Raw genomic sequence first — 14493 nt, 5'->3', positions numbered from 1 at the left:
GAAAATCAATAGTTGGTATTGTTTTCTAGAGTACCCAGAAAGAGTACAAAGTTATTGTGATTTTAAATGGTTCCTGCAATACAGCAGTAGGCAACCTTAACATAGAAGATGAACTAAATGGATTTTACCTTCCTGATCATGTATCATCCTCCCTGCTCAAAGAGGAACTGAAAATGAAATTAGGGGGACAATACTTTTCATATACCACTGCATGCCACTTGATTTCACATTACATTGGTGTATGCGAGAATAGAATATGACCTGCCATGTTATTATCATTTGACTTTACCTATTTTATTTGGGTAAAAGATGAAGTATATATAGACTTTCCCAGGATGTAAAAGTAGTTTAGAGAGCTTATGCTTTAAAGGCAGAGTTTTAACAGAAAACACGTACTACTTTCTTATGTTAGCCACAGCTTGATCATCCTCCACCTAGATCATTTAAATTAACCTGTTCAGATTTACTGAGCAGAGCAGAGAGGCTCTGCAACCCCCTACTCCTCTCCACCATGGCATATACTACCATGTTACATGACATATTTGCAACTGTGAAGCCTTGCCAAGTGAAATATGTGATAAATCCATTCTTAAAGTATATTATTTGTTCTGAAATATTTGCCATAGTATGTTATTCAAATACCTGAAAATTATACCACTCATTGGCAATGTAATGATAAAAATTGTTCTTTTCTCTGTGAAACACCAAGAGGATTTCACAATGTATTTGCTCCAAGTGTAACAAAACATAAGTGAAAAAGTTCCAGAAAGTGCTTCTATAATTCATTGTTACTTTGTTAGATAGACATTAGCTAGTATAAAATTAAAAGAGCTACCCCATCAGACTGATTGCAGATATATGCATTAGTTTACATTCAGATTGGGATGCATGTTTAATACAAGGACAGGTATTTGCTTCTTGATAATGATAAAATCCCATCATTTTCAGTAAAAGAAAACTTTTAAAGTCTTCAAAGTAATTATACAATCATTTTGTTGGGAAAAAAAAAAATCAATGGTTAGCTCTGTTTTACACAACTTCTTATGCTGAGCCACTCGAATCTTGCAAAAATAATTAAAAAAAAAAAAAAAAAGCGCTATTCTGATTAGTATTTTAAAGTTGTGATTTGTTACAACATAAAGATGCATGCTATTTCATACTTTTTCCAACACTTTGAATGTTTAAATAAAAGTAAACTAAAAGGTTAGAGAATAGGTTTAACAGCTCGCAAACATCAGGAAACTGATGAACTGCGCAAGAGATTCAGACAAGAATCAATACTTATACTTCTTTTAAGGTATTGTGTTCATATACCACAGAGAGTTCCCTGTTAAAAAATGGGTACTTACATTACTGTAAGGTATGTGCTGTCTTCATGTATCTGTTCAAGTGGCCTTTTATGTTCAAAATCATAATACTCAGCAACGCAGTATGTGTTCACACGCATATCCTAAATGTCCTCAATCTCCTCATACACGTTTTATAAACATAAAAGATGGGACAGGAGCAACTGTCATTCGGTTCCTTTCTGCTTGTAGAGGATCAAGGAAAAGCAGAAATATACACTAACAGTATTCCTTGGGATCTAATGAAAGGAGATAAATGGCTGGAGTTCTCCTGAAGACTGCAGATCAGAGATGCAAAGAAAAAGTCAGATCTCAATCTGCCTTGCATCAGGGAGTATTTTCTCACAGAGAAATTAACTGAACCCCAAGTGATTATCCTTGTAAGGTAACTTTAAGTGACTCCAAAGAGTAGGGTCACTTAATGTCAATTTCTGAGCAGGTGTCCAGTCTGTCAGGTAAAGAATGTTTCCACTGTCCTGAGACGTTAAAGTCCCATACAAGCAGCTGGACTTCTGCAGGCTGAGTTGACATAATCACCTGATGTGGTAATAAAAATTATGTCAGTCAGGTAAATGCTATTTTTACCACTATTGTATGCACAAGCACACATATACCTAGATTTTTAAAGCTTACAATGTCAAGAACCAGCGAAAATGCTCGGCAGTAGAAGGAACTGAGGGGCAGCTTGCTGCCCTTGAATACTCAATACACATGTGCATCCTGACAGAAACTCTTGATCAAAATGTTTGATCTCAAGTTACAATGGAACAGACGTTCAATGGTGCAGTCAGTTATTAGGGTTATGAGGTCTAGAACACCTACCACAAAACTAATTATATCAATCTGTTCGACAACTTAATCATGACACATCTCTCTTCAAAATCTGGAGGACTATTACCATTCTGTCATTGCAGTGCAGTGAACATGAAACTAATATGACTCCTTAGGATGAAAAAATAAACAAAAATAAAGCAACTGTGAAAAAACACCCCATAGATTCTATCATTAATTTTAAAGAAAGAAAATCATAACACCTTAAAATTCCATTATCCTTTGTGCATAGTGGAACATATTCTGCCCTACTTCCTGTAATTACATAGCGTACACTGACAATGGAATTAGGTGACATACCAGTTCAACAGTCAAGGTCCACAGTGTGATCAATACACTATGTAGGAAATGTGATGAACATAGCAGCGAAGGGCATACAGTGAATGAATACCTTGTGTAGATCAGGAGATCAGGACACAGCATGTATCAGCTGATAGGAAAGAACAGACTGATGTATCCTTCCAATTTCCACTGCTTCACAGTTACTCAACAGAATACAACAGCTTTTGAAGATACTGGTAACTGAGCCAGTTTATAACTAAAAAGGGATTATTTTCCCTAATCTATTATACAGAATTTTCTAATGAAGGTTTAAATATCAAGTTATACAGAACATTTCCTCACACATATTTAAAATCTACCAAATTATTTATTTTTTCAGAAACATGTAAAATTAACAGTCCAAATATTTTTCCTCGAGTATATAAATCCTTAAGCTGAATTTACTTCCTACAGATTAGCAACACAAAATGCTGTGCACTTGAAAGCCATTTTTGTAAATGGTCTGATTTAAACAATGAAGTTTTGTTAGCTTAACTATTTTGATTTAAGTAAATTTTAAAATCTACCCATTGTGGATGTAGCATCAGAACATCAACACTACTGAAGCTTCTCTTGGTTGAGGAACTGTATCCAAGTATACTGGTTTGACTTCACTTATGCTCAGGTTTATAGTAATATAGCTAACAGTAACAGGAAAGAAAAAAAAAAAAACAACTATGGACAAGCATTCGTTTTGCAAATGGGTGCAACTATTTAACATTTTTTCATTCCTTGTGTGCTTGTTATTGACCTCTTCAAGGAAAAATCACCCTTAAACAAGCTTAAACAGCGAAATTAGTAACTGGGGGTAACAAAGCTGAAATCTGGTCCTGAATGGATTACAGATTCCTAACACAAATTAGTCTGATGGCAGTTCAGCAGAAGTGATCATTTCTAGCACAGTGTCGGTGCTAAGCTGCTAAGAGAGCAGTCAAGTTCTTAAATTTTCCAGCAACATATGAAAGAAGATGTCTAAACATAGACAACTACCAATGAAAATTTACAATGAATGTCACGTGAAAGTATTTTTTATCTTTTGGCACTGTAATTCCCAGAAGATTATATGTGCTACCATCTGCACAGTAGTAACTAGAGGAAAGCACATTGCTATGTTTTGCTACAGTAAAGCTGTTCACATTACTAGAACAAACTCCTTTAACCTGTTATTTCTCTGCTGCAGTGCAGGACAATGTAGACATGCCTATATTCCTTTTACCTTCATATATGGTACTTGGCAACAGTTACAATATTCAACATTATGTGATTTAAAAAGCAAACACAACATTATAACTTCTAAAGGTCATCAGCCAAGTTGATTTTCTTTCTCAGCGTATTAAGCAACAATTTGACTCAGAGGCCTACTGTCTGACTCATATTTTTCACTTTCATGTAGGAGCTTGCATATGTTTGCAAACATTTTGTTCACATTAAATAGGTTTTACAATGGCAAGGCAGAGAGAGCTTTTCTGTATTGACCCATAACACAGAGCACAGAAGTAATGCCAAATCTCACAACTTCACAGTGATGGTTTTCTCAAGTGATAGTTTTCTCAAGTTCCGTAAGTATGGAATTTGACTACAGAGTTTGTGTTACCAATTGAGCATCTATGATGTCTTTTTTTAATAGAATCATAGAATGGTTTGGGTTGGAAGGGACATTAAAGATCATCCAATTTCAACCTTCCTGCCATGGGCAGGCGCACCTCCCACTAAACCAGGTTGCCCAAAGTCCCATCCTTGAACATTTCCAGGGATGGAACGTCCACAGCTTCTCTGGGCAACCTGTTCCAGTGCCTCACCACCCTCTGAGTAAAGAATTTCTTCCAAATATCCAATCAAAATCTATCTTCTTTTAGTTTAAAGCCATCACTCCTTGTCCTATCTCTCCACTCCCTGACAAAGAGTCTCTCCTCAGCTCTGCCTTTAATTATTGGAAGGTTGTTATAAAGTCTGCCCAGAGCCTACTCTACTCCAGGCTGAACAACCCCAGCTCTCCCAGCCTTTCTTCATAGTGGAGGTGATATCTCTGATCATCTTCATGGCCCTCCTCTGGACTCATTCTAATATTTCCTTCTTGTGCTGAGGACCCCAGAGCTGAAGCATAGAAAGCATAACAAAGCACAAAAGCATTATGAAGCATAAAAAATTATGAAAGGTACCACAAAGAACTGGATTTTTAACATAGCTAATGCAATCATTCTGGAAGTGATCTGACCTTTTAAAGTATTTCAGTGCTACTTGTGTGTAGCACAACTTGTGTGTGTGTACTTGTTTCACAGCAGTGGCTAATGAGGGATCTGAATCTATCAACTAGATCCCAATTCTTAAAAATGCTAGAATACTGTATCTCTTGTTGCCTTAAAAACATTGAAGTAATCAACATGCCAAAAAATATGCATTTTTTAGGCAATAGGACACTCAGTTTATTCTCTGAAATTTGGTTTCTTCTTTATAAGACAAAGTACATTCAGTAAAAGATTTAGGCATCCTAAAGGAGTTATCCTAAAGGATTCATGCTAAGGAGTACTTCTAATGTTTAGATTCTTTTGTCTATATCTAAGCATATAATTTTTAATCTGACTTCTTGAGTAAAATACATTGCAAAGCTATATGATGGTGATGCCTCCCACCACCAAGTACAAGTAGACTAATAAGTGCTGCATCATTTTCGGTGCCATGCACCTGAAAAATCAGACGTGTCTACTAGATGAAGCTGTAAATTTCTTTTTGTTTGTTTGTTTTTGTTTTTGCTTTTGTTTCAAACAGTTAGTAAATCAGACAAGAAAATAATAGCCCACCTGAAGAAAAAAAAAAAAAAAAGTTGAAAAAGTTTGCTTTAAACACTGTCAAGCTGTTTTGGTTTGAAGGCAGAAGGAACCATGAAGTTCAAGGTAAAAGAACTGGGATTTAGCTTCACTGTCAAGGATAAACAGCTTAATAGGTTCATGTAATTATCCCTACAAGGTGAAGAGTCTGAAGAATTTGAAAGGGGGATAACAATAGGAAAATGTTTTGCACAGCTTAAAACAAACAAATAAACAAATTGCATGCAAGACTTGCAAAGTGCAATTCACAGAATTGAAGAAAAATTTTTTATGACTATGATAAAAAGGTATATAAAACAATACATAAGCTGACAAAAAAAACATCAGAATAATAAAAAAAAAGTTATTTTTATTTCTTTATCAAAAAGAAAACTAAAAGGTTGCTATATTAATGTCTGAATTCTGGATACTAAAGGTGTTTTCAGACTAGTAGAGGAGGATATAACAAGAAGCTACGGTTCAAAGATGAAATGAAAGCAATTAAATGGAGAAATTTGGGACATACTTTGAATGGCAAAGGTAATTAACTCCTGAAGTAGAATACAAAGGGTATTTTCTATCTTTTGATGTTATTAAATCAAACTAGATCTTGTTTAGCCAAACCTTATTGTGCTTTTTAAAATATTGTTATAAATTGATGGATATGATATTAGTGGTAGATCTGAAGTCAGACTAGACCATCTGATTCAGAATATTAATTTACTATGAACATCACTAGAGGAAAAAAAAAAAAAAAAAAAAGCCATGCATATGTCATGCCTCTTTACTGTTCTAGACTGTAAAAATATAAGAAAATTATTTTTTTCCTTTGCTTATCTGAGTGAGCTCAGAATTAAGAGAACTCTTAGATAGCACAAGTGGCTGATCTAGATAATCTAAAAGTAATAAACCAAAAGTATTCATTCTTCTTCTTCTTTTTTTTTTTTTTTAATCCATTTTTGTCATTTAGGCCTTTCTTCAGAGAAAAAAAAAATAAAGGAAAACACAACAAAGTGATGATAAGAGGCTATATACTACTTTGTATCTCACACGTTTTTGTGAGAGTTTGTAGAATATTACCAACACAAAAGGAAAGATGATGACTTGCCACCATAAAAAAAAAAAACAAAAAAAACTCCAAGAAATATCAATAAGCTATCCTCAGTGAAAAATCAGGTCCTGAATTTGCAAAAATACAAACGGTTACATACCACACTTCTAAGAACAAACACAACTGCGGTGTGGTTCTTTTCAAAGGATTTCACCATTGTAGCTTCTACTTCTCTCTACTTCTCTCATGTAAATGTGAAATGAGAAATGCTGTCTAACCTCAGAAGCCACTCACTGGGTAAGGCAATTGAAAGAACACCTTATTTAGTTTGGTAGTCCTTAGCATACCTGCCATCTCAAAATGCTCACATTTTGTAAAATTCTGAGGTATGCTCCTTATTTAATACTGAGCTATGAAGTAAGTGAGCAGGTTAATGGTAAATTTTTAGTTTCACTCAATCACAGTATCTTACAACATAATAAAAAAAAAAAAAAAAAAAGGTGTCTCAATTTTCTTTTGTTTCTTTGGAGAACACAAAAATAAGCTAAATCCAACAGGTTCTGGAAAATATGTATGTGAAAACTAAGTACTCACTGATGCATCTGTAGATGCACACCCTCACATATGACCTGGACTATTTGAATAGCATAGAGCAAGCTTCGTTACTTAACTCTGTACACAAATTGCTTTAGCAAACAACAACAACAACAAAAATCTATTTTTTAATGTAGCACAAATTCATGCATTTAAATGTTATGCTTTGTTTTTGAACTGAAAATGTTATGCTTTGTTTTTGAACTGTACACCATCACCTCTTTATAATGACAGAAGAAACTATTCAAATGAGTTGAGTAAATGGCACATAAAATTTGTCATATTTCTAATGACCTAGACACCTGAAATGACTAGTTCTCCGAAATGCACATAAAAAAAATATTGATATACTTTCTCACAAGTCTTTAGTCTTCAGGTGGTAGAGCTCTTCCCTGATAACCTGGTATAGCCTGTATATAGATGGCCTGTCATGTCTCTACAATTAGATAAAACCAGAACTGCTATAATTTAATCAGTTACAACCTGAGAATTATATTTTGAAAATCAAGTTTATTAATATGTAATCTTTAGGTAATCATATTTATCCTCCTAATTTACACAATATTTATGATACTCTACATGTCCTTGAAATAAGGAACAGGGACACTACACTATGAAAAAGTGTCCTAGCTGCTGGAGTTCATAAATTTTGTTCAGCTTTGGATGAGTTCAAAGAATTGCCATGTAAGAAAAGCCTTACAGAGGGAATTTATCTGATTATGGCAGTAATAATTACCCAGCTGTTTATTGCAGATAGAGAAATAATTCATGTAGGCAATAGGCCGTGGTGGCAATGACACTCCGCATTTAGTAAATATGCAAACTGTTCACTTCTAATTAACCAAGCTAGAGGATGCCCTTATTAAATGTATAAACTAAAAGTGCCTTCCTGACAAGTGATGAATTGTTACATTGCACAAACTCTTGCCACAGAATTACTGGAGTGAACTTGGGGCTTAACTTCATTAAGAGATCTTGTGGGATAGTTAAATGAGGATGGACAGCATAACAAGACCTACCTGACAGTCAATGATATGTTAGAGCTTAATGAAACTGTACCTCTTCCCCTTTTCTACTTATTTTACAGCAAGATCCTGCTTCAGACAAAACATAAGAGTGTAAAGCCTGCGTATGTAGGAGAATACAAAATGCTAAGGTTAGTCAGTCTGTAGAAAATGTTTTATGAACTATCAGTAATTTTACAGACCAATTTCAAAATAAATACGGTTTAATGAGTTATTGCCAGGACCTAAATTGTCTTTCTACAGACTCCAATTAATTTTTTTTTCTTTTGATACAGGTGAAATAAAGCTTAATGCTTAAGCTACTAGTCCAAATGTGGTGCTTAGTGCTGTACAAAAAAATAAAATTAAAAAAAAAAACAACAAACAACCTTCATATTTTTAAAGACCACAGTCTAACTGATTACTTACGTTATTTATACTATTTATGCTTATCTGAAAAACTTGATCTATATTACACAGAACTAGCTAAAAAATATGGTAAGACTGCCTTCATCACTTGCTCAAGACATACATAAATAGAATAAGGCACAACTGAGGTGTTTCTAGCTGAATCTGCACTGGGAATTTAGCTTACTTTGTAATTATAATGGCTCCTACCGTAACCTCAGTACAATCAGAAAGTGCTTTCCTGTGGAGTTAAAGCAAGGTATTGCCTGCTCTACAGCTTTAGCCAGTTCATTTCAATTGCATGACCAAACTAAAAAGACAAAAACTTAATCTAATATGTCTTGGTTTGCAAAATGCACTATTAAAAACCTATAGGAATAAAAGCATACAAGTTGTCTAAAAGGATATATGTATATGTAGATATGTGTTAATATCTACAAAGGTAGGTGAACAGAAGACATGAAAATGGGTTGATTTCTCACAGTTTTTTTATGCTCTGAATCTGTGAAGAAAGCTGGATTTATGGACAACAAAATTTAAGAAGAAATAACCATCACAAATTGCATGACTGCAGATAATATAACTAAATATGTTATCACAAAGAGGATTCTGATAACTCATTTTTTATATCCTAACATCCTAACAACATCAGGTTTGTAGCCATGGAAGTACTCTGGGATCTTCAGTGATCTGGGATTTTAGTTCCAAGTTTCCTACCAGATCTAGCAGTTACACCTAAAGTCCTCTGGAAAAGGCATAGATGGCTCAAGTTCTGTGTACTACCACTCAAAAATAATATTTAAATTAAAGAAAGCATAATTGGCACTTGTTTTTGTTTCTCTATCTCCCAAAGAAAGCTAACAGGATACATTTACATTCAGAAAATTCTAATACAGGTAGATAAGTTAAAAAGCATAATGTGTTTCTTCTAGATATCTTTGAAGACAAGCAAAAGAAGATGTGTTGAAGATAAATTAGTTAATTAAACATGAAGCGAAAGACAACATTACAAAAATGAGCTTTTTATTGTTGCAAGAACTCCAAGGAGCTGTCTGAAAGGCTTTGGCACTAATTGAAAATAGACTACAGAATCAATTGCTTCTGCAGTCAATGAGGAGGAACATTTTAATTGAATTATAAGACAATATATACATTCTTCAAAACACTTTGACACTTGAGAAAATAGCCAGCACCTGGACTTATCTTTATCAGAAAGAAGCAGACAGATGGAGGCTGAGCAAGTTCTCCTCATATTAGTATGACAACCCATGATTTATTTCAAGCCCTCTTTATGAAAAACAGCAATACCTCAAAAGTTTTAAGAAGCAAAGTGCTTGTCATGTTAAAAGTAAATAGGCCTCAGTAATGCTCCAGTAATCAAGAATAAGCTCCATGCTCTTACTTTTTTCAGTTCTACAAGATCAGATATATTTACAGGAAAGCTAAACATTGGATTAGATCACCAGCAACACATAACAGTATTGTATTTCACATAATATTTCACAATATTATAAAAAACTAGACTGCATAAAAGACATGGATATATGTATTGACAAGGAAGTGATTTTTATCACTTTGTATTCTCTATTTTGCTTGCAATACCAGAAGACTAAGAAGCTTTTATAATGACTGAGATACTAAATCCACTAATACAACAGCTAGTCAAACTTGGATGAAAATCACACTATTGAGGGCCACACTCAAGGTCTTTTCACTACTAAAGCTAACAGTAGCGGAGAGAAAAATTTGGTGTTAATCCTCTAAGTGTGTGAAATTCATGATTTATACTCATAACAGTGTTTAAATACATTATAATGCTCGTTAGAGCTAGACTCAGGTCTTAGTTTGCTACCTTTAAGTCAGCGTTTATTCAATAGCAAAGAAAGCTGAACTACCTGCCTTGATTACACAAGCACCCCCTACACCAGTACCTTGCCACTGCTTTGTTAGTTTTCTGATAGTGCTATCTTACTGAGTTCTGTACCTAGGAAAAAAATTAAATGGTGCCATTCATCAGCAAATGGAGCACTACATCCCAAAATCTTATCTCTACTTGCACACCTGACATATAGCAAAGTTGCTTTACTATAGTTTAAAGGCCACCGTGTAGATAACCTTAGTCAAAGAACTGTAAGTTAATCACACTGTTGGGCAACTGACGTTATCCATAAATTCTTCTGATATAATGGCACCAGCATGCTAATTTATGTGAATTGATGTCCATTTGCTTATCATGGATTGGAAATTGTTTCACATAAAACAAAATTCTAATGCATCATATGAAGTCATAGTCTATGCTAATTGCTTTTGGCATATTTACCATTGTTTACTACTTTACCAAGTCTTAGAGATGCTGGATGTAGCTTTAAGAATGTTTCAAAACAAGGTATTTCTCCTCAAAATGAAATACACTAACTTCAGTGAGAAGTAAAGGAATTTATTTTAATGCATGTAATAATGTATATAACCATCCAACTAATCCATATTTGGAAAGAATACAGTATGCATTGGTATTTTATTGAGTACAAATGGGTGCTATAGATGAAGAATTATTACTAAAATCTAAACAGCAAAATTTCGGAGGAAAAAAAAATATTTAAGACTGTGTTTCCTACTTGATTGTTTTGGAAGTTCCTAATTTCATGCTATTTTCAGTTGTGTCCAGTGCCAGGACAAGAGGCAATGGGCACAAACTGGAACACAAGAGGCTCTGCCTGAACACCAGGAAGCATTTCTGTGCTGTACAGATGAACGGAGCACTGGCGCAGGTTGCCCAGAGAGATTTTGGAGTCTCTCTCATGGAGATCTTCAAAAGCTACCTGGACATGGTCCTAGGCAACCTAGTCCAGGTGTCTCTACTTCAGCAAGGACTTGGGATCAGATGACCTCTAGAGGTCCCATCCAATTTTAACCATTCTGTGATTTTGTGAAATCTTTCAGGAATATCAGAATTCATGACTAAGAAATTCATTTCAAAGTTACACTAAAGCTAAACTGTGCAAAAGTCAAGAAAAAAAAAAAAAAAAAAGAGTGCATCCTTATGTAGACAGAGTTTAGAGTTCAAATTCATTCTTTTGTCATTAGTCAAGGGACTCTTTAAATCTCTTCTTAACTTAACTACTAGGGACTCCACTTGGGACACCCACAGCCATCAAACCTATCTGGTTCTACAGAGGTGGCAAGTAATGGGAGTGCTGGAGGAAGATCTCTCCATTCTTCAGCCAGTCTGGGAGCTAAAACAGACAGCTATCTTTAGTTCATGTGAAAACAGCACCTTAAGTTAGGATAAACAGTCTGTTAAGGTGTGCAAACTCACACATAATATGACTATTATTATTTAATTATATTTTAGGTCAATTTCTGTTAAATCAATTTCTGTTAAACTTAATTACATCCCTCTATGGCTTTAAACTGGGGCAGCTTCTATTAAGTTTACTTTCTCCTGGGGTTTTCACGATAAAGACAAATGATAAAGGTCTGGCTACTAAATGAGGGCAGCTATTAAATAAGGACGGCTTGTATTAAAGCTGAATGGTAAAGATGTGGCTATTGGTTGAGAAAACCCCTTAGTAAGAGAAGTGCCTTGCATTGAAAAAAAAAAAATGGAGGTAGAAGGAGGAGAGAGAAGGCAACAAACTCTGTTCAGTAATTCATGTAGCATACTGGGTTTTAAACTAACAGAACACCCAAAATTCCACAGTAACTTTTGTGAAGTTTTTCTTATACAGAAGCAAGTGATTGGTAATTTTATATGGCCTCCTCCTTAATGAAAAATGAGAAAAATAAGCACAAGTTCTGGTTCTGGACACAAATTAAAACTGTACCTTGAAAGCACTTGCAATGTGCTTTCAAGCAGCTATTGATAAATAAAAATTCTATCATTATTTTTATAGAAGATTGAGAAACAGATTAGGACTGCATCATAATTTCAAAGAGAATACAGTTTAAACAAACTTTTGAAGTGATAATTTTTACATGTGTATTTTTTGTTTGTTTCTTTCTTTTTATAGCACCCAGGTTTTTAAAATCAGTTTCTGTTTTACTGTGGTTCTAGCACTATTTGTGGAGAAACTAGGTTCTATACTGGTACTGGCGCAGAACTAAAGCATATATTCTGATGAATGAAACTGTAAAACAAATGAGAAAGCAATTGCATTGGTTTGCATATCATGCTTCTGTTGTTTTGTGGTGTTCTGGAGGTGTGAAACACTCAAAGGCTGCTTAATGTAAGTGCACAAGTGTATTAATGGCTCTGTCTGCCAACATGTAAATTTCCATAATGCTGAAGATGGAATAAAACACAGCCAGTTCATAAACACAGTCCTTCAGTTTCAGACAATTCCTACTGTTTTTTACAATGAACTGTTACAATAATTTTATATACACATAAATGGTTATTAACAATGAAGTTATACTCTTCCACTTAATGTGAAGGGGGATGGAAACATACAGAGAACCCCTCCTCCACCTTCAGTATTCCTAGTAGGTGTTTCCTACTCTGGGCCACCTTGGGGCCAAAGCAGTTGGCAGCAACTTTGCCCAATGACAGGAAAATCTGTTTGGCTGAGGGCCTACACCTGATCTTCACTAAGCATCTGTTAGATTTAATCAAAAGAATGTTGAAGATAATTTACATATTAGTTTTCAAATATACTCCAGCAAAGAATTACTGCAGGAATACTTGATTGGACTTGAGAAAAGACACATTTTTAAAAGTGAAATGACACTTATTCTCCATTTGATCAAATTCCCCATACAATTCATTTTTATTTTCATTTTTTTAATCTGAAAGATTTTTTATTTTTTTTTTTCTGAAAGAAAAATATTCCTGTGAACTCCAAAATACAGAATTCAGACTGGCAGAATATCAATATACCTGTAGCCAAGTAAGTGCTCAGAGCAACTTTGACACATTTTCATGTACTTAAAATTATATTGTTCACCTTATCTGTTAAAGAAAAACTGCACAAAAGTATTTATTGACTAAAATACCTACCCAATACATATGCCTTATGTTTTTTAATGAACTGAAATAAATACTATGGAATTTGATGAACATGTGAAAATACCGAAACACAAAAATATTTTTATAGTCCTCCAAAATCACATGTACCCAACAGAGATCTATTGTGGGTGTAGAGAAATAAAATACAAAGCTCCCATCAATGTATTCAGTACAGCAAGAATACTACTTGCTATCTTGTTCTGTTTGCACACATCAAAGATCAATGTAACTGATGACTTGTGAGCTTTGTTTCAGGCTTAGGCAAAGTGAGAACTATTATGAGCACAGAGGCAGTTTGTGTCTCTGCCATTCATACATTAATCTTCGTTTTAAACCAGAAAAGTTATGGCTTCTTTTACTTTCCCTGATTTAAACTAGTTTTCCTCAGATTTTATCTTTTCTAAATGAAAAAAAAAATAATCCAAGGAATTCTAAACAAGAAGATATGACAGATTTCTTTGAAGGTACTGTTGAAGAGATGACAGATATTTTAAGTTTGGCTTTGCCGAGTTGTGATCTAACATTCTACATAAAAATACATTTAAATGAACAGTAATCAGAGATTATGTGTTATCAACATGTTTCAATGTGATGCAGGAGTTATGACACTATGACAAAGAGGATGTAGCAGCAACAATAATAGTGGAAAATAATAGAAATTAATAATTAGTCTTCAAAAAAAGGTGGTTAATTTGTGTTTTACATAAAAAACTTGCATATGCTATTTTCTATAACAGACTTCTAGATGAAATGCCCCTGCCATGTAATCTAGATGAAACTTCCAGAAATATGACTGCCTCATATTTCTCCATTTCAAAAAGCAAAGATTTGACCTACGTTTCTGTACAACAAAAGCTGCATGGATTTTGTGCAATACTATTTCACTTACACTGAGAAAGTAATACTTAAGTTTGGCTAGTGAGTATTTTGTTTGTGAGTACTTCTGTTACCTGAAGAAATAGTTACGTACCAGGACATCAAGTGAGCTAGAGGGGTTTTATTAGACTCTATTTTAGAAAGCTTTCAACTTAAGTACTGGGAAAGACAGGGGATAGGAGAAATAGAGTAGCAGCAGGAGCATACAGTAATAACAGTTTTAGCTAGAATTCTAACAGGGGAACCTGTACTA

At 34.3% G+C, this 14493-nt stretch overlaps 1 protein-coding gene across 1 annotated transcript in view; it reads right to left on the bottom strand.

Moving 5' to 3' along the window:
- Positions 1–14493, bottom strand: part of SPATA17 (spermatogenesis associated 17) — a gene marked incomplete at its 5' end in the record, with an annotated part of 95250 nt that overhangs the window by 61177 nt on the left and 19580 nt on the right.

Source organism: Aythya ferina, assembly GCF_964211825.1.
Source record: "Aythya ferina genome assembly, chromosome: 3".
NCBI lineage: Eukaryota > Metazoa > Chordata > Aves > Anseriformes > Anatidae > Aythya > Aythya ferina.
The sequence above is the reverse complement of the archived record's forward strand: the minus strand, read 5'-3'. Positions and strand labels throughout refer to the sequence as shown.